The following is a 22,143-nucleotide window of genomic DNA, read 5'->3' as shown; positions in this document are numbered from 1 at the left end:
TTAACCCAGTTTCAAGGAAACTAACTGGAAAGTGAATGTTTGGAAAACCATCACCAAATTCCTCATTCTGTCTTGGCCATGAGGTCTTCAGAACTTCCATTTTAAATCCCACATTTACTCTTTTCTTTAACTACTCATTAAATTCTTAAGTTAACAAAGTACTTTAAGAGTTAGAACTGTATAAATAAATCATAATAATTGAGAGTACTTTAGATGTCTTCAGCTTGACAATCATTACTGAAGTTGGGTGATCAGTAAAAGCATCTCATCTGCAACAAATCTGCTTGAGCTGTTAATTTGTCCAATTGTGAAAGTTCAAGAAACTTTCACAACCATCTTATTCTCACCATAATTAATACTGATCATAACAGCCTTTTCTACAGTGGCATAAAAAAAAAGAATAACGTCATAACATGCTTGGTTTCCAAGTTCACACCTGAATTCACATTCCAGTGAAGTGCACTTCATTCTTTAATCAACTTATCAAAAAGAAGAGAGTTACTATTCTTCTAGTACCATTCTATGATTTGTTTACATTAGTATTGCAGTACTTGCACAGACTTCAAAAACATAAGAATCTGTTGTATTAAGTTTTTAATATTCATCACCATTTCAGAAAATCTGGCACTGGATCTAGGAAATCCCAGAGCACACAATAGTTTTCAGACACAACAGTTTAGTTACTTACAACTCTGAGAAACTTGATGGAATAGGGACTGTGCCCAACCTTAAGTACTGCTTATCTCTGAGACATACATGTAAATATTTCCCATATAGGTGAAAGGGCCCAAAAACACTGCAAAAGAATATGGGCTTTATACATAATGAATCTATCAAAGAATTGCTTTTTAGAGGTGAGAGTCAAATAAAAGGGAGGAAAATGGGTACAAGGAGAGAAGAAAGGTGAAATGACTGTCTGACAGATCCCATTTTGTCAGTGATCTGACGTAAATGCAAAGGACCTGACCTTACTTTTGCAAAGTTTGCTTTTTCCAGTCAACAAGGATTTACCAGTAGAAGGGCAATTTTCAGATGCTGTTTAGAGTAGCACAAGTCTTCATCTAGTTTCTTGAAATCTAGTTTTTGTCAGAGTGGAGACAGCATCATAGAGGAAGGGAGCTACTTACTTACCAAGTTTTGTTCAGATTAACACTTCTGGAGACTCTTCTTCCTCATTTTCATTTTGAAGCATAGGTAATACTCTGAAAGTAAAGGAATAAGATCATTAGTTTTTTATCCTTTTTTATCTTTTTCCATGTTTTCATCCTTTGACTATTACATGCAGCATTCAAGAAATGTATGCTAATATTCCTATTAAGAATTCTGCTCATTATCTTCTATGATTTGTGATTAGGTAACTTGTAGCAAAACTCTTATGAAAAATACATATGAATAAACTGTATTTATACTGAGGTCCAAAAAGATAGAAACTGTCTGGTTCACTGCCACAAAATCAACAGTTGAGACTCTCAAGGTGCCTGGGAAAACAAATTAAGAAAGTGAAGGGGGAAAAAAAGCAGTGGATTCATTCTTAAGATAGATATAGCTGAGCTTTATAAAAAAAATATTGAGAAAATACACAGAATCAAGATTCTAAAAACAGATGCCAAAAATTAAAATAGTAAACTCCTCAAACCAAAGTAGTTGCCACATGGAGAAGAACAGACTGTACCTTTTAAACAGATGTAAGCAAATTAAGTTGGTTTGCACCACTTATACATAACACAGCACACATAGTAGATCATATATATATATACACACACATATCTCTCATAGTAAATTGTTTAAAACAAACTCTTACTTTTGGGTTATCAAGGCATGGAGTTACTACACCATTTACTAACTGCTCTCACTAATTCAGAATGGCTGTATACTACCGAACCAAGTGTTGATTCTTCACCATTTAACAGAAAAGCAATGAAGAGCTACACATACCACACTCTGAAACAGCAATAAATACTGAAAAAAGCTAATTTGTGAACCTGACTTCAAGGAAAGGAATAAAAGCGGGGAAGAGAAATAAAGAGGAAAACAATTAAAGCAACAATAGTACTAGGAATAGGAGCAAAGAGGAAGAGATAAGTGCTTCAGATAATTGTCTTTTACTGCAATGAGAATTCTGACAAATTAGTCTTATTCTTGAAAGAAAATCAAGTGACTATATTTTGAAGAGAATCTTCAGCAGCTGTACTGGTAAATGAACAAGGTGAACTGGTAACTCTCAAAATCTCTAAAACAGCAACAGTGATAATTTTTAAAAAGACTGAATTCTGCTTTGGGTGGGGTTGTTTTCATATGTAATACATTATTTAAAATAATCAGCACCTACAAGGTCAGAGCTCCTGAACATTCAAAGACAGAAAGTCTTGGGGAAAGGGTGAGATAGCCTATTTTCATTTCCATTTGAGACTAACAGCATATAATGCAGCTAAGGCAGCACTCAATAAAAGGGATACAGCTTTTCCTGTGATAAAGGATCTCAGAAACCCAAACAAAAAAATGCAACACTGCTACCCCATGCATACAAAGCAATATCAGGGCTTTAGCTTTCCAGAGAAACTTAACTGCTATCTCTCATCAAATCAGTTACACTCCCTGTTTCACAAAGGTGAAACTACCAGCTGAGGTGGCTCAGGAAAACAAATAGAACTGAAGTGAGCCAATCCATTCCAAGAGCTACTCCTACAGTGAACTCAGTGGAGCATAGACTAGAATGATGGTTGCTTTTAATTTCACATGAAGCATTGTGCTGTGTATTCTTACATGTCTGTATTTGCAACTCCAATAACAGATAGGAAGTAGTATATTATGAGAACCATACATATGGAAAAATAGATGTGGACAGATTGGCTCAAACAAAACATGAAGTGGAAATATTGGCACTGCATATCATAAAAAGAACTACTATTAAATTTATGAGTTGATTTATCTGTAATCAACAGACTCACAGGCAGTACCAAAAGGCCAGATTCCTACCAGTCTGGGCAATTCACCATGCCTTACAAAAAGCTCCCTAAAATTTTTAACTGTAGTATCCTAAAATATACGAAACCACACAGAACAATAAAAAGAAATCATGACTATTAAGGTCTTTTTTTTTTCCACATTAGCATACCATGGGAATGAAGTAGCTACAGTTGTTGACAAGTGAAGGGAAAAAAACCCACAAAGTTCCAATGTAGCATATACTTCTGCTCCAGGAATGTTTGTCCACAACATGAATATTTTCTAAAATAAATTAAAAAACTGTAAACCAGTAAAATATGTTGAGTTTGATTAATATAAACCAGTCCAGCCTAGCCTGGCAAAGTCACTTGTAGCTCCACTTAACAGATTATACTTGTATGACAACGAAATTTTAATCTGAGTTCCAACTATTGTTTCACAACCAACTACACACTGGTTTTAGAATATTTTCTGGCTGCTCATAGTCTGTTCAGGGTAACTGTCAAAGAAGTAACAAATGTTGTACTGAAATCAAGACTCAAGCATTTTTTCCACCCATAAATCTATTACTGAGAGGAAAGAAATAAAGCTCAAGTTGCTTTAAGATCACCACAACTAATATAAAGTGACTAAAGTGAATGTCTATTCCAGCTTTTTATGGAACTCTGGAAAAAATAGTCAGCCCTCTCTGAGTCATTCAGAACTACCAAAAAGGCTTACCATTTTCCAGCCTAATATATCCCTGAAAACAGAATTCTAACCATAATGTAAAAATTACAACTATTACCACTATGCTTCAAAAAGAAGCATTCAGATTTGTGCCCACAATTATCATCTACTCATAAAACATCAGCATTTTCTTTTTCACCAGCTCTTAGATTATAATATGGCATTTCCAGACCCCACCCAAACCATAAATAATGATAGGAGTTGTCACTTTCTGACACAGTTTTGCCTTTCACATAGATTATTAGAGAGTCATCAAATCAGGAGACAGATTCCCTACTTGAATTACGAGGGGAATACCAGTTTTTCTGTTCTGTTTCTATCATATTTAGCAGAATCTTGCTATTTAGTTATGCATATTTTTTCTGTTGGTAAATTTGGTCTGACAAAAATGTTAAATGATCTTTCACCTATTTATAAAGACTTTGATCTTCAGAGGCAATTGTTTTGGTACATACCTGTGTATAAAAAAACCTAGTCCATAATACAATATTGTATAACCATAAGCAAAATAAATCCATATTTTTATAAGATTTGGTAAAATTACTACTTTCTGGTACAATGAACTCTCTTAATATGAGTCATATAAATGTGCAGAGTCCCACAGTAAATCCATGAACACCTTATATACAGCCACTGAAAAAACAAAAGTTCTGGAGAGAGTCCAGTGCAGGGCCACCAAGATGATCAGGGGACTGGAACATCTTTCACAGGAGGAATGGCTGCAGGAGCTGGGGCTGTTTAGTCTGGAAGAGACTGAGGGGAGATCTTATTAATATTTACAAATATCTAAAGGGTGAGTATCAGGAGGTTGGGGCAGCACTTTTTTCTGTGGTATCTAGCCACAGTATCTATTTCGCTGTTCAGGTGAGGGAGCCCTGGCACAGGCTGCCCAGAGGAGTTGTGGAGTCTCCTTCCTTGGAGGGCTTCAAGACACACCTGGACATGTTCCTATGCGACCTGATCTAGGTGACCCTGCTTCTGCAGGGGGGTTGGACTAGATGATCTCTAAAGGTCCCTTCCAATCCCTGCCATTCTATGATTCTATCACTTAAAACAATCTTTGCATTTTTTGTTCAGTCACCTCAATGGCATTTACAAATATCACTAGATAAATTAGACAGTGGTGCCCTCCAGATAAGTTTGCCCCTCTTGCAACTATCTTTTTGGAGATAAAGGTCAAGAAGTGACCTTGCAGACAGGAAATTTTAGTTATATGTCCAATTCTGACTTTGAATTGCTGGGAAAACATTGACTAGCCACTACCTTTTGTTTTTAGAAAAAAATCATCTATTTATTAAAAAAATGTTCTTATAAATAGTTCAGTACTACCCAGAGTGTTTAATCCAATCTCCTGTATTAAAAGAGCTCATTAAAAACAAACAAAAATAGTTCATCAAGACTTTTAATGTCATTTCAGTTGAATTTTAAAAAGAGGCACAACAGCAAGAGAACAGAATTCAAGAATGCAAGCCTGTCTACAAGTGCCTGCAGCTACCAAAGTCTTACATGGAAATACCTACATCACCTCAGCAGGGTGGAGCAGGGGGAAGAAAAAAAGGAAACACTTCCGCTCTTCTCTCCCCTTTGGACTGGGGGACTGATTTAACTTTGAACACAGACCCTAAACCCATATGCCAGGCCAGGACTACTTTCCTGATAACACAGACATCGCACCCGAAGTCCCACCTTCAGTCAACAGCAAACTGCCTGAGCATCAGAAGAAGTTAAACTGTGCCCCAAGGAGAGAAAAAGGAAAAAAAACAGTCTTCCCTTCTGTTCTCTACAGGATACCATAGATTTTGTAAAGCTGGAAGCTTTATGACAAACAGCAATCAAATGTATTCTTGGCTGAAGACAGATTTCTATTATTCCAGTACCAAGAAATCTCACATGCTCACTTTTAATTTCTGGCTCCAGGATCAACCTTACACAATCCTTTCACACAAATATATAAAACAGTATTTTGAAGCACTGGAGATTCTTTCTCCCCGTTACTGATTTCCTAAGACCAGATTCACCCTCTGATTTTCAACCACAATTTGTTAAGTTTATCCCTCAGATGTACTTATGTTCAGTTGTTTCTCTCCCATATACATCCTTACACCCTATGAAGTCTATTCTTGTTGCTTCCTAGGCTCTACTTGCCAACTTCTTTCATTCACCTTTAAGAAGGCAAGTTCAACTTCAGCACCATCACACTCACAGTTTCTTCTTTTCCAAATTACTCAATCTTTTCTGAGTGTGACTGTGATCAGACCTATATATCATCCCAAATGCAAATCAACAGTGCTTGCTGGCTTCTCCTAAGGATCTTTTTTAAAAGCTATTTATCAGACAATATGTCTTAGGATGATATCGCTCTCACAAAGCCACATCATCTGAGAAGGAAATACATTACGGATCTGGGCCATACAACAACCACCTGCCTCTGATTATCAGTCTAGCTATACCAGGTTTTTATTAAGCATTTTTTAATTAAGCTTAAACCATTTTATATTACTCAAAACATATAAATCATTCTCTACTACCAAGTGTGACAATCTGCATTCTCTAGTATTGGCAACTTCAGAAGCACATAGATCAGCCTTTTAGCCAAAGTCACTTGTTTACTTCAGTGCTGGCTCTATTGTTTCAAGCAGCTGGCAGAGATATAACTCAACCTATGTTTGGGAAAATATTGCAAGAAAAGAATCAATTTAAACAACAAAACTGCTTCAAACAAACAAGCAAACAATAAAATAAGCTAAAATGTTACATTGAATAGGGGTTTTTATGTTTGGGAAAGAGAAGCAAATGAAAAATTACTCCTTCTGTAGGCCAAGTGAAGCTGAGAACACGTGTTTTTCAGTTTTAAGATAAGAGTAAATGTAGTTTTCTAAAGAAGAAATGGCTATTTAGTTGAAAAACTGAACTTCATTTCTCTTATACCCTTCAACCCATCTGTCTGGTATTATGAGTTGCTGGTACTAAGCAAGTTTCCTTAAACAAAGTGGAAAGGAAGAACACCTGGAGGGAGAAGAGGAAACACATAGTTTTTAAATATATATATATATATATATACACACAATTATTATTTTTTCCTTTTTTTTTTTTTTAGATTAAGACTCCTTACTCCTAAGAGCTAAAGAAAAGCTGGAATACACTCAATACATAATATGCAAGGATCAAAGCCAAACCACCTCACTTCTACTGCACACGGAAGGAAGGCTATCAGGAATAAGCTGTTTTGCTGTGAAGTGCAAAGGATTCTTTCTGCAGTTCAGTTTTGTAAAGAAGGCTCCCCTTCAAACAAGCTCTGACTACCAGAGGTTTGAGAAAAACAAAATTGTTCAAGGAAATTCTACTTTAATCAAACAACATAGAAGTATTATTTCTCAAAACAAGCCTGAAAGAGATTTCCTCACACTTTTTTTTTTCCTTATCAAATAGGACTTTGCCACTCTGACCTTGTTCTAAGAGAACACTATTTTTGATGGCACAAATAATAATTAGGGGCAAAATTCAGTACCCTTAAGTGCTTATCCTTACTAGAAGAAATTACAAAACAGTTACTACAAAGACACTTTATGATACTGAAATGTTCACACATAATGGGTTTTTCAAGGCACTAATCAAGACCTGTCTACAGAAGTGACATGAGACGTAAAACAGTGCATGGTCTTGCATGGATATATTAAAGGGACAAACTAAGAATTAAGTTATTAAGTAAGATTCCAAATATAAACAAATTTGTAACCTATGCATTTGGTAGGAGGCAGGTCACATATAATGTAACAGACCAATGTGACACTCTGCAGTTCTCAAGTTCTTTCCTGCTTCCCTCCTTCAAGACACATTGGCCCAACCACTTGACTCATCTTTCCTTCTCATTTAAAAAATACATGACCCTATTTGACACACCCCAATATTCCCAGAAGTCACTGTTGTTCAGCTCTCAATCCCATATTTTTCCCTTTACAAAGTTTAATGTATGCTACAGTGACATTGCTAATACATTACACACTTGCATGGGTATTGCAAATTTGGGGGAAATTTAGGGAAATGCTGCAAGCAGTGAACCTCTCTTAGGTCCCTCAAATGCAGGAAAACATATGTTACATTTCTCTCCCCAGAGTCCCACTTCTTCTCAGCCATGTGAAGTGCCATCTGTGCTTCCCAGCCTGGCAAGCTGAAAATCTGCTGTCACTCATATCACCAGTGAGCAAATTAAAGGCAAAGACTGTCCTCTTTAATAAAATAACACTTACAAATGACAATCTAAATCACAGCTCCGAAGCAATGAGTGGCAAGCATGGTTAGTTAAAGGGTTATAGGGAGGAAAAAGTGTCAAACAGTAGACTATCTTCAGAGCTTTCCTGATCTTGCTTAACTAATGCAATAAAACCTATCAGGAATAAACCAAGAGAAATGGAAATCTCAGGAAGTAAACAAAAACATGAGTCAGTTGACACAACACGTTTAGTGGGATGCTACATGCAGTTAGAGGGTGTACTTGGCTCAGGAAGGACAGATAGAGATGACAAAGCAGGAAATCTTGTCTTGAATATCTAAGGTTCTGAAATTCAGGGAAGTCAAACATTCCCTGTCACATTAAAATGAGAAAGTTACAATGAGATCTATAAATCACCACAGGGTTCCACTGGAGGGACCGTTGGAACAGATCCTTTCTTGGTTTTTGATTCCTTTGTTTTGTTTTCTAGCTAGCTAGCAGAATCACTCAAAGCACAATGCTTAACATGGATCATTCACAGAATAAGCCTTTCAGAGATCAGATCATAGACATAAATGAGTTAATCTCTAGTTGGTAACTGGCTTGACTACTGGTTTTATGAAAGTTAACCTGAAGCGTTACATCAATATACTAATGTCTGAAACTCTCCCAGACTCTGAAATGCAAATCATTTTGCTAGAAGAAGGCCTGAAATACTTTTGCTAAAGGTAAACTGCTCTCCTCCAACCTCTGGAAACAGTCTGAGAGTTATCACATGGTCAGGAATATTTCCAAATGGCACTGCACATGCAGCTACCTGTTTTGAAGGCCGAGAGATTAAGAGAAAGGACAAATCTCAATCCATGCCAGCTGTCCTCAATAACAGACAAAGGTCCACTTCAATAGTGTTGATGCAGCCAAAAGAGATTTTAACTCAAACCAGCTTAAGGAAATAAATTCTAAGTGCAAATAAAGCCCGGAAGAGTACAGGAAACTAAGAAAAGTGGAAAGTAGCAGCACTCTTTAGAAATTTAACCAAAAGAATGAGTAAATTTAGAGGCAAGGAAATCCCAGAGAGAGAACAGTCTCTCTAGACATGTGCTACTGAAAGAAAGACTGAAAAAAGTTGTCAGGAAAGCCCAATTAATAAAGTAGTTAAGTGACAATATAGACAACATGAAGAAGAAACAAAAGCTGAAATGCTAGCAAAACCTAGCATTAAGGTCAAGAAACTCAATAAGAAACAAACCCGTGTCTGAATGTGAGGAAGAAAATCGATTGAGCAGTACAGCATCATGATTATTTGTTACGGGTTATGGTAATTAGTTCAAAAGAGAAAGGCTATCCTAGCAAAAGACAACCCTATGAACACTATGTTTGACAGTCCCAGGAAAAAAAAAAGTAAGAACTAAACCAGCAAGCTTCACAGAAGACAAACAGAACATTGTATGTGACTGAAAAACAACTGTGATGCTGAAAAGACAAAAAGGATCAGGGCCAAAAACAAAAAACAAAAAAAATCTTGTTTCTTTGTTTCTATTTCATTGGCCAAGAAGGCCAATGGCATCCTGGGATGCATCAAGAAGAGTGTGGCCAGCAGGTCATGGGAGGTTCTGCTCCCCCTCTACTCTGCCCTGCCAAGGCCTCATCTGGAGTACTGTGTCCAGTTCTGGGCTCCTCAGCTCAAGAGGGACAGAGAGCTTCTGGAAAGAGTCCAGCGCAGGGACACCAAGACGATCAGGGGACTGGAGCATCTTTCATACAAGGAAAGGCTGCAGGAACTGGGGCTGTTTAGTCTGGAGAAGAGGAGACTGAGGGGTGATCTTATTAACATTTATAAATATCTAAATGGTGGGTGTCAGGAGGTTGGGACATCCCTTTTTTCTGTGGTACCTAGCAACAGGACAAGGGGTAATGGGATGACGCTGGAACACAAAAAGTTCCACTTAAATATAAGGAGAAACTATTTCACTGTGAGGTGAGGGAGCCCTGGCACAGGCTGCCCAGAGGGGTTGTGGAGGCTCCTTCCTTGGAGGTCTTCAAGACTTGCCTGGACATGTTCCTATGTGACCTGATCTAGGTGGGACCTGCTTCTGCAGGAGGTTTGGACTAGATGATCTCTAAAGGTCCCTTCCAACCTCTACCATTCTATGATTCTATGATTCATATTTACATTAAAAACATAGAGGGCCTATTATTAATTATTAATAATTACTTAAAACTGTAGGGCATATTTCAGTCTATCAAACTTCAGATACAGGTTTTATAAAATTAAAAGACATATACCTTCCTATGCACTACAAATACCAGCTACCTCTGAAAATACCATTCTTACCTTTTAGAGTCAAAGGAATTTATATTGAAAGAGAATTGAATGAACTATGCAAATACCATCACTGACAGGATTACTAAGAATCCTTTATTATGGACTGAAACAATTCATGTCGTCGCAGACTGAAAGAAACAACATCTTCTGTTGTGCCTTACATGCCCAGTCTTTTCCTTCCTCTTTCTTTTTCTTCTTCCCTCTTAGAAAGGTAAGTCCTTCAAACCTGCCCACAGCGAGCACACAATGTGACATCGCTATGGAAATTACACTAGGAATTCACACATAATTTCATCTTTCATTTTTAGGTTTTTTAATCAAAAAACCAAATAAAAATCACAGCATTTTATTCCAAAGTCTGTTTTCAAACAGCTTTAGTGACTCTGCTTTTATGAACTGATTGGTCAAATAGCAACAAGATGACAGTAAGATGACTGTGGTCAACTTCAGTGCTGTGATTCAGAACCATACCAGGAGCTGTGCAGATTTCAAAGATGGTATCAGTTTCATCCTGCTGCCATTGCTGCTACAAACAAGATGCAAGCAGTGTTCAGCATCCAGCAAGCAGAGAAAAAAGGAAGATGTAACACTGCTTCCCTTGAGGCGAGACAGCGCTGCAGCTTCATGTTTATCAGACACAGGCTAATCAAAGGTAGATCTTCAAACGTAGGTCAAGAAGACTATCAAAACTAAGATTCTTGCAATTAAGATCAAAGAAGTGGTCAGGGATTTTCAATTTAGAAAATCTGAGAGACTTTTTTGAAATTTGTCTGTTAGGTGGCTGATAGCACCTGATAACAAAGGAAGCTGAGAATTTGTATTGCATATAATTCCATTAGCATGAATATTACACCAAAAATTACATCATTTATGTCAGTGCACCAGAAAATGCCTTTGAAACTATTTGAAACTACTCATCAAGTTTTACACAGCAAAGGAAAAAGTAGCTATTTATACTATGGCACAGCTCATTTTAGAGAGATTTCAAGTCTTTTAAGTTCCTGGTATTTGAATAATTTTTGACACATCTGTTCCTTGAGTGTGCTTCAACACAAACAGACTAAAACAGTGTGATATTAAGAGACTATTGCTAAATGTATGCACAAAGGTTCCTCCTAAAGCAGCCCTGTTATTTTCCTGTCTCCCACTTTTACTACCCATTAGGCAATCTTATTCCTCTGATGCTTAATTTATGAAGGAAATTTTTAGAAAGTTATACATATGTCTTCTCTACTTAGGGATAAAAAGCAAGTGTTTTTAAAGTTATACATTGAGTTTAATCAAGTTGTATTTCATCTTTTTATCTCTTTTGGTTTATAATGTATGAAAAAAAGCAAACAGCCTCACTGCAATGTATTTACTGAGGGTTAAAGGCTCCACAATCGAGAGTTCTTCATTCATTCCCAAAACAAGTATCTACTGTACATAAGTACTTATTCAGAACAAAGGGGGCAGACAGAAATAGACAAATAATGCAGGTCAGCTCCTGGCTGTGAGGTGGGTGCTGTTGAGGTTTCCGCTTTTATGACAATGGCACCTTCTCTGATGAGTGTAATCTGCTAAAGTGAGATGGTATGCTTATCTAGAAGGTGAAAGGGAAGCCTTTGGTAATAGACTGGCCAACTTCGTGAAGTGGGCTTTAAACTGAAGGGTGGCAGGGTGCAAAATGGCAAAGCTAATCCCACCCTATCCAACAGGGAAACATGTCAGAGAATCAAAGGTAGCAGCAAGACTGGCTGGGCAGATGAGAGGAGAGCAGTGAATGTCATCTATCTTGACTTCAACTAGGCTTTTGATGTCAACTAGGCTTTTGACATCATCTCCCATACCCTCATAGGAACCTCATGAGGTTCAACAAGGGTGAGCACCGAGTCCTGTACCTGAGGAAACATCCCATACACCAGGACAGGCTGGGGCTGACCTGCTGGAGAGCAGCTCCAGGAGAGGGACGTGGGTGTTCTGGTGGACAGCAAATTAAACATGAGCGAGCAGTGTGCCCTCATAGCCAAGAAGGTCAATAGTATCTTGAGGTGCATTACAAGTGTGGGCAGCAGGTTGAAGGAGGTTGTCCCTCCCCTCTACTCTGCTCTGGTGAGGCTTCATCTGGAGTCCTGTGTCCAGTTCTGGGCTCCCCAGTTCAAGACTGATAGGGAAGTGCTAGAGAGAGCCCAGCACAGGGCTACCAAGATGCTGAGGGGACTGGAACATCTCGCTTACAAGGAAATGCTGAGAGACGTGGGGTTGTTTAGCCTGGTAGCAATTTAGAGTTCCCTACACTATACAATGATACAAGCTGTACTATGTGACCAGTATTAGACATAAACTAGTATCATTTTATAGTTTTGTATATATCATAGAATCATAGAATGGTAGAGTTGGAAGGGACCTTTAGAGATCATCTAGTCCAATCCTCCTGGAGAAGCAGGTCCACCCAGATCAGGTCGCATAGTAACAATATCTATATATGAATAACATAGATATTTATAATCTATACTATATGTATGAGCTAGTTTTCACACAGCAAAGGACTTAATAAATTATACCAAGCATCACTTACTGTTTTCCTTCACAACAATGTCTTCACTTTGCCATAGATCCCCCTTTCCCACAGCAGCCAAGAGGTGCCGACAGACACTGTGAAAAAAACAAGGTGATACCCAAACACCACGGGATACAGAAACGTTAAACTGGGTTTTCTGCTAAATCCTGATCCCAGTGAGAAGACAGTAAAAAAGGAAAAGGCAGTATATGAAAGAACTTTGGAAAGCATGAAAGAAAAAACACTGAGACGTTGTTAAACATGGAAACGCAATCTTACACCTGATGTAAAAGCACATTTTGCAGTAGCTTTCACTATATGCATAAAGAGAGACAGTTTGACATCAGTGCTGTCCATCACAACTCATTAGAGAGTCCACTGGAGAAAGAAATACAAAGTTGTCACTATGCTTCATACATCTCCATCAGGAAACAGAAAATCTAAAGATGAAAAACAAGACAAAAGATGGCCGAGAGACAAAATGTTTTGTGGATGCTCAAACTGCATCCTCTAGAAATGATGACAGTTCCTTCCAAATATCTTTTCTCCACACTTAGGGAAGTCAGGCCCCTGCAATAGTATAAATCACAGTTCAAAAGACAGAATTCCATTTTGGTTTACCATATTCCAATAGAAACTTTTCACAATGATATATGTGCCACTAATCTACCACAAAAATTATTTACTGTATTTTGGGCTTGCTTTTTTTATGTCAGTACATAGTAACTGTACACACTGGGACTATCCACCTTCAAAACAACAGTAAATCTTCACACAGCACATTCACACAAAGATGCAGAACTCTCCAATGGAATCCACAGTTATTCTCAATAGTCACATTTGACCTAACAGATCAATAAGAAAATGCCATAACTGTAGAGCTCTGAGCTCTAGATACCCTTCAACACCAGGGGATGGAGTTCATAAACACCACACTGATGCAATATTTTCAGGCAATGACTGAGAAAAGAACTGTTCAACAGAGCATTCTATATGCTTCCATTCCAACAAACTCAGGATTTCAAAAAGCACAGTTAAAACCATCAACTCTTCCGATAAGATATGTCTAAGCCAGAGAAGGAAATAATCAATCTCCTTGTGGCTGCTTCTGACAGGGAAGGTAGAAGTTTTAGCAACAACAATACCACACATCTGTAAGAGACTTCAGAAGAAAAGCCATTAACAAAGGTTACCAAACTAAAGATTCCCTGTTTGTTCATGACTTTGAGGTGCACTTGAATACCAGAATTGGCACAGAGAAACACTAAGTACACAAGCAGTTCTTTACGGACCTAGAAGTCAGAGAAGTAGAAATCCCCTCAATAAACAAAAAGACTCTACCAGCTAAATATGTTTGACCTGCAGGTGCCACTGAATTACACCCATTGTTTACAAATTTCTCAGCAGGAAATAATCATCTTCATGAACTCCCAGGATGCACCTTTACTGTCTGACACAGCGTGAGCATATTGAGCACATTTCACATCAGTGTCATGATAAAGTATATTTCAGTAAACAGCTGAAGATTGTGGGAAAGGGTTTCCATATTTACCTTAGCTATATAAACATTAAGAAAGACGGAATCTGTATGCACTTCTAAGATAGCACTTAAATTAACCAGATACAATTGTGTTTACTATTTATCATGTTGATTTTTCAAAAACAAATCCCATAATTGATACTTTAGTTAACATGGCTGATGGGACACTAAACCATATCAGAGAGATCTGAGCTGCCAACTTAGATTTTTAGAAACATTAAAAAACCTAGTCATATAAATCTCTAAAAATAAAAAGCCATCAAGATAAATCCTTCATTTTCCTACACAATCTGTAGCAAAACACCTTGAAACTATCATGTGGATGTCTTAACCAACGTGGCATGACTTGAAAATACCTGCACTGTATCATAGCCAATTTTATGCTTCTCTTAGAAGGAGATGGCTCTCTGCCTGAGAAAGCAGGATATTATTTAACCAAGAGCAAGCCTGGAATACACCAGGTCAAAGTGTTGCAAAGGGATATGCAAAGTAACAAGCTGGTATAATTTCTGTTATGTTAAAGGACCAATGAAAGAGCAATTTAGGAGAAGAAAGAGAAGAAAAAAAATACAAGTCACATCAGCAAAAACTGCAGATGAAAAGGATTTGTTTAATCTTTTCCAAATGACAACGGATGTCAACTTGATATAAAAAGTTGGGTAAAGGGTTATCTTAATGACAGGTGAAACTCAAAACACTGAGTTGCCTAAATTACTGTCCAGAAGGAATAGTATCCGTGAGCTGTCAGTGCAAGTTAATCTCAACAATTCAGCACAAACCCACAGGCACTTAACCTGAGAATTCAGTTAAAACTCCCTCAAGAAAGAAACAACTTTCTCAGTAAAAATACATGGAAGACATTGCAATTATGTTTTCAGATAAACAAATAAGACACCTTCATTTACAAGATGAATTTCAACCAGTCTACTTATCAGAACAAGATGACATCATCCTTGTAGAAATGCTGGACTGCTGCCTACTGTAGCTCTTGAACAATTCACTTGGCTCTAGGTCTAACCTAGCATAAAAATTCCTCTACAGTTATTGCAATTCATGACAAATGCATAGGAAAATCAAGTCCTATTACATGTTAATATATTTATCAAAAATATTTCAACACGAGATATCCATAATTGCAAAAATGGCCAAGCAATATATAACAGATTTGTTATATATTTAGACCTTCAATAATTACATGCCTCAGGCATTTCAACTAATAGTTTTGTGCTCCCTCTGTCTTCATAACTCATTTAACCCTATCTCAGGTCTACTGCTTTCCATCCTGTATCTGACATAAGGTGAAGAATATTATATATCCACAGATTAAAAAAAAAAAGCCAACACAACAAGGTTATGACAGACCCAGGACAATGGAAAGACATTGATCAGAACCATTCCTGGTGCAATTCCTTAAGCAACAAGTTACATAGCATAACTGAGACTCATGAAGTCATTTTGCAATTCAGACCTATACACAGCTTAAACTCTAGTGACCTGCACACTCAAGAGTAGTCTCAATACTGGTTTTGACACAACTCTTTTTTGGAATCCAGTCTCAACTACAGGGAAGAGCATTCAAAGCCAACAGAAGAGCATCCTCTCTTGGGAAAACAAGCATCAAACTACAAGACTGCAATGAATCAGAGAATAGGTAAGGATGTTCAAGGAGAGCCACCAAGAGCCAGCTGACCAGCAACATGACCAGGTGTCTTTTGAGTGTCTCTCAAGTTGGTGACTCCACGACTCATGCTATTGCTCAGCCACCCTCTCAGTAAAAATGTTCAGACAGAACTGCCAGTGTGTGCTCATTGCCTTGTCCTTGAGTGAGAAGAGCCTGGCTCCATCTTCTTTGCCCCCTCCTGTATCCATTCAGACTGAGAGACAGTTGCACATTCAGGAATTAGTGATCCGCATAGCAGTTACCCTGAGGATGCAAATGCCTCAGCTGCAAGTTAAACTCAGCCAGTTAACAGAAGAGCCTGCAAGCATCTTCCCCCTCGGTACTGATGATTACATTGGCTGCACAATCTTGCTTTTTTCTAAAAGTGCAACACGAGTTTCTCATGAGAACAGCCCTTAGGAATAGAGTTTTCTTGAGTGAATTATGTAATAGTTCAAATGACCAGAAGGGAGAGCTGCTCTCCACAGACAGTGCTTGCTCTGCTCTGGACAGTGCTTCCACGAAAAATCTATCCAGGCTCTGTCTAGTACTGCATAAATGCAGGGTGCCCAGCACCTTTAGTGATATAAGGTTTACTCATCATCTACATTTCTCTTAGCCTGCCTTACTAAAGCAGTTATCTTATTAAGCCATTTGTTGTTGGGCCCTTCTTACTGAGATCCAGCAAGTATGCTGCACTGTCTCTTACCTCATCTTCACTTCAGTATCCCCCTTCAGGTATTTATATCCATTGATAAGATTCTCCTCATCTTTCTCTAGTCCCCAGTGAGTCTTTCCTCACAGGAGAGATGCTCCAACTCCATCATCATCTGTGGCTCTTTGCTGGACTAATACATCCAAGTCTCTCCCATGCTGAGAGGCCCAGAACTGAACACAGCACTCCAGGTGGGGCCACATCAATGCTGAGCAGAAGAAATGGATAACGTCTGGCAACACTCCTCCCAGTGCAGCCCAGGATGTTGTTAGCCTTTTTAGGCACAAAGACACACTGGTGGCTCACATTCAACTTGGTGTCTACCAGGAACTCCTCATCCTTTTCTGCAAAGCTGCTTTCCAGTCAGTTGGTGCCTGGCAAACAGTTGTTCCTCCCCAGGTGCAGGACTTGGTATTTCCCCTTGTTGAACACCAGGAGGTTCCTGTCTGCCCACCGCTCCAGACTGTTGAGGACCCTCTGAACAGCAGCACAACCCTCTCTCTTATCAGCCACTCTTCCCAGTTTTGTGTCACCACTGAACTTGGTGAGGGTGCACTCCATCCCCATCATCCAAGTCATTACCAAAGATATTAAAGAGGACAGAATCACAGAATTAGAATCATTATTATGGTTGGAAGACTTCCAAGACTGTCAAGTCCAATCACTAACCTCACACTGCCAGGCCCACCACTAAACTAAGCCATGTCCTCATCATCTCATCTATGTGTCTTTTGAATATATCTAGGGATGGCAACTCCACCCAGGTCAGGACTGGATTGAACCATGGAATACACTGCCAGCTACTGGCCTCCAACTAGACTTCGTGCCACTGATTGCCACCCTCTGGGCCCCATCCATCAAGCCAATTTTCAGTTCACCTCACTATCTGCTCATCCAGCCAATACTTCATCAGTTTCTCTATGTGGATTTTATGGGAGACAGTGCCAAAAGCCTTACTGAAGTCTAGCTAGACAATATCCACTGCTCTCCCCTCGCATACCAAGCCAGTCACTTTACCACAGAATGTTAACAAAGTGGGTCAGGCATGAATTCCCCTTGGTGAATCTATGTTGATCACTTCTGATGACCTTCTTGTCCTTCACATGCCTGGAAATGGTTTCCAGGATCAGTTCTTCTATCACTCTCTCTGGGATCCAGGTGAAGCTGACCAGTCTGCAGTTCCCTGTGTCCTCCTTCTTGCCCTTCTTAAAGACAGGAGCGACAATTGCTTTGCTTCAGTTCTTGGGCACTTCTCTCAACTGTTGTGATCATTCAAAGATTACTGAGAGTGGCCTCACAATATAACCCTCCATATACTGTCCGGATATAGCCAAGGTAAGAAATTATGTAAAGGAAGAAAGAGCAAGTTACCAAAACACAAAAAATGTCTTTAGAAAAGAGCTGTGGACTCTGGCATCTCCAGAATACTGAGCATTTTCTTGGAAAAAATGGCATGAGTGTTCCCTGCTTAAATATCAGAACTGTTGAGCAGGAGAGCAGACAAAGCCTCAAAGTAAGGTCAATGAGAAAAAATTGCCACAAAGTCAGTTGTTCGAGTTTGTTTCAGCAGGGAATCAACTGTAACTGTGAATGAACCAACACTAGAGTCATGGCTCCAGCTACCTAATCCACTTAGGCAGGCATACAAATCTGACAGTTCCCCTTCTGCTACTTGTGAAGAATGAACAAACCCACTCTGAACAGTCACAGCATTCAAATAGTGAACCTGAGATTGTACAGTTGCAAGAGAAGATGTACTCACAACCTACATAAGAAAGCAGGCCACAAAAAGTGAAGTCCTGGAAATCCTAACTGAAAATAGTTGGTCACAAAACTGTAACTGTCTCTGCAAAGCAGGGACAGTCAGATCTTATATCCTGTGGGGCTTTAGAAAGCAGTGGACTTGGTAATAAGCAAAAAAATCAATGTCCTGTAAAATAGTATCTCAGCCTCATTCTGTGAAGAGTCTAGAATCAAAAATGTCTCTGAGAGACACAAGCATGTCCTGCTGCATCTCAAGACATGGTTTATGACCTTACTGTCAGATTTCAGTACTTCAGGTTATTTCTTATTCTTGGCCCAATAGCTTGAAGCAACTAGGGGTACACCAGAGTCACGTGTTCAGCATGCCTGAAGACAAACTGCAAGTGATTTTCTGCATGCACATAGAGAGGTCCAAAGAGCAATCGACCGAATGGAGACAATGTTCTCTCAGGACTTCTGTAGACACAGAATCTGCAGAATTATTATCTATCATTACCTATGCATGACACTGCAATACAGGAAAATCAAACGAGCATTTTAAATTATGCTGAACTCTCTGTATCTTATACGTATGTCTAGCTTCTCAAGAGACCAACATTTCTTTGCTCTAGGTTATATTGAATCCCTCATCCTGGAAAAGCACTATCCATTGTAATCAAGCAGAGATGGATAAAATGGAATTCCACACGCACTGCAAGGGTCCTGCTACCACTGAAGGAACAAAACTACATCAGAAGAAACCATCAACAACCTGCTAAGGGAGAGCATGTTCCCTGTTCCCTAAAAAGTCAAAGTACCCTCACATTTGCAGTTTGAAGATGCTGTCATAGGATGTACTGTAAGCTGTCATGTTACCCCAATTGCCATCCACCTCTACAGCCTGGTAGGATAAACTTAAGAGCATTGATATCTAGTCCAGCACCACCCTACTGAAGTTAAAAGACAACAGAAGTTATAGATAGAACATCTAAGCAGTTCAATCTAAAATCCAGAGCACTGAAGAGGCATCTGCCATGAAAAACAACTCAAGAAAAGCATCTTTCAACATCACTGTGCACTAAACAGTAGGTAACATCCTGAACATGAGACTGTATTCACACTCTCACCTGAGGGTGCTGCCTAATGTTGAGCAGCGTTTGGTAGATACTGGCCAGAGCCCAGCACAGTTGCAGTAAGCTGTGCCTCTCTGGAATAGCCGCAACATTTTGCTTTCAAATACTCTATCAGGTTCTTGTAGTTGTTCAGGGGTGAAGTGCCAAACCACTGTGGAGGTGAGAAGTTCTCTAGATAGCTGCCCATATTCTCCCACACGTCATTTCACTCACGACTAACTAGCCTTGGGGCAGATCTTTGAGTGACACTTCTAGCAAATTTTACAACCCTAACCAAGACCTGAAACACGTTCAGGAGACATAACAGTAAGAGTAGGATGACTGAAATGCCTCAAGGGTATTCAAAATGCTCAGAAGCTGTTGTAGTTAGGTAGAAGGAGAAAAGGGAGGTGAACAGGTGGGAGAAAGTATCCCTCCCTGCCCTCCCCATAGATTGGGTGAGACTACTAATGAACTCAGAGAGAAAAAGCCCAAGGTACAGAAATTATGACAATGCTGCATACAATTTGTGCTGTCTAACTAACTGTGAAAAAGATTTATTTACTTATTTATCAAACAAAACCATGAAGACATACACGCAGAAGGTTGTAAATGGTAAGCAAATCTTTCCAAACTTTTAAAAACTAAAATCCTAGAGTACAGGAAAAGGAAATGCAGAGAGTCTCTAAGCACATCAAGGCACAGCACAGCACCACAAAGGTGTCTCAGGGAAACAAAGATACAAGTCCGGGAAACTTTTTTCTTTATTATTTTTTTCCATTCAAATCTTGTCCTGAATAAGGACCAAAAGCATGCCTAGGCAGCTGAGAGAAACTGGAGACATCATGTGCCCTGCCAGGAATGGTCATTTACAAGTTAGTGTGGGAGAAAAATAACAAAGAGCGGATCGGCAGCTGGTCACGAGTGGTGTCCCCCAGGGCTCGGTACTGGGGCCACTCCTGTTTAACATTTGTATTAACGATCTGGATGAGGGGATCAAGTGCACCCTTGGTAAGTTTGCAGATGACATCAAGCTGGGTGGAAGTGTCCATCTGCTTGAGGACATCTAGATCTCTACAGAGAGATCTAGATAGGCTGGATGGTTGGGCCAAGGCTAATGCCATGAGCTTCAAGAAGGCCAAGTGACGGGTCCTGCACCTGGGCCACAGCAACCCCCAGCAGCTCCAGGCTTGGGCAGGAGTGGCTGGAAAGCTGCCAGGCACAGAGGGACCTGGCAGTGTTGACTGACAGCAGCTGAACATGAGCCAGCCGTGTGCCCAGGGGGCCAAGAAGGCCAATGGCATCCTAGCCTGCATCAGGGACAGTGTTGTCAGCAGGAGCAGGGAGGTGATCATTCCCCTGGACTTGGCTTTGGTGAGGCCACAACTCAAATACTGTGTCCAGTTTTGGGCCTCTCTCTACAAGAAGGACATTGAGGTTCTGGAGAGGCGGGTTACCAAGCTAGGAAAGGATTTGGAGCATGTGTCATATGAGGAAGGGCTGAGGGATCTGGGGCCGTTCAGCCAGGAGAAAAGGCGGCTCAGGGGAGACCTTATCACTCTCTACAACTACCTGAAAGGAAGCTGTAGCAAGGAGGGAGTCAGTCTGTTCGCCCTAGTAACAAGCAATAGAAAAGAGGAAATGGCCTCAAGTTGCACCAGGGGAGATTCAGCCTGGATCTGAGGAGGAATTTCTTTGCTGACAGGGTTGTCAGGCATTGGAACGGTTGCCCAGGGAGCTGCTGGAGTCACCGTTCCTGGAGGGGTTTCAGAGATGTGTGGATGTTGCACTTGGGGAAATAGTTTAGTGGTTGATAGGGCTGGGACAAAGGCTGCACTTGATGAACTTAAAGGTCTCTTCCAGCTGAAATGATTCCATGATTCTATAAGAGACCATTAACATACACAACACTAGCACAAACTGCTCAGTCTGAAGTGTACAGGCATCTAAGGCATGAAAATCCATATGGATTGTCAAACAGAGGAAGTTGCTCAGCAAACACCCAAAGAGAGATGAGATGTCAGCTAAGTACAGCATATAAGAAACCATTATCCACGTTTCAGGTATATTATGTACTTTGTCATCATAAATACCGGCATGGAGCTGAAGACAAAGGTTCTAGGCAACCTGAAAGCTCACATTTCCCCTACCATTCTCTGATTTGGAAATAGGTCACTTGGTCAACAGAAGTCTCCTACAAGCAAAGACTTTAAAGAAGAAATTTATGTTATTTAAGACACTAATAATTTCAAAGTTTTTTTTAATAACTTGTATGCACTGTTCAATAAACAGCACATTAGAGAAATACTTCAATACTTACTGCACATAAACATGCATGCACATAAACACCTGCCCTTGGTGAGGCAGCTGTGTCCCTGCAGCCATGGAGGCCCACAGTGCAGCAGAGATCCCCCCACAGCCCAGAGAGGACCTGCTGGAGCAGGTGGATGCAGCTGAAGGAGACTGTGACTCTGTGGGAAACACAAGCTGGAGCAGGCTCCTGGCAAGACCTAGGAACGTGCCAGACCAGGTTTGCTGTCAGGACTTGTGACCCCATGGGGGACTCAAGCTGGAGCAGTCTCTTTCTGAAGGATTGTTTCCCCTATGGAAGGGACTCATGCTG

The 22,143-nt window shown here is 39.7% G+C and overlaps 1 protein-coding gene across 2 annotated transcripts in view; it reads right to left on the bottom strand.

The window, feature by feature from the left end:
- The window catches only part of FUT8 (fucosyltransferase 8), a 129,364-nt gene that overhangs the window by 97,879 nt on the left and 9,342 nt on the right, over positions 1-22,143 (bottom strand). For both annotated transcript variants that reach the window (XM_061997909.1, XM_061997908.1), the window contains exon 2: positions 1,132-1,202. The gene's annotated coding sequence lies outside the window, so the exon portion shown is untranslated. The remainder of the gene's footprint in view (positions 1-1,131; positions 1,203-22,143) is intronic.

The sequence above is a fragment of the Colius striatus genome, chromosome 6 (genome assembly GCF_028858725.1).
Source record: "Colius striatus isolate bColStr4 chromosome 6, bColStr4.1.hap1, whole genome shotgun sequence".
Lineage (NCBI taxonomy): Eukaryota > Metazoa > Chordata > Aves > Coliiformes > Coliidae > Colius > Colius striatus.
Note: the sequence above shows the minus strand (reverse complement) of the source record. Positions and strands in the feature narration are given on the sequence as shown.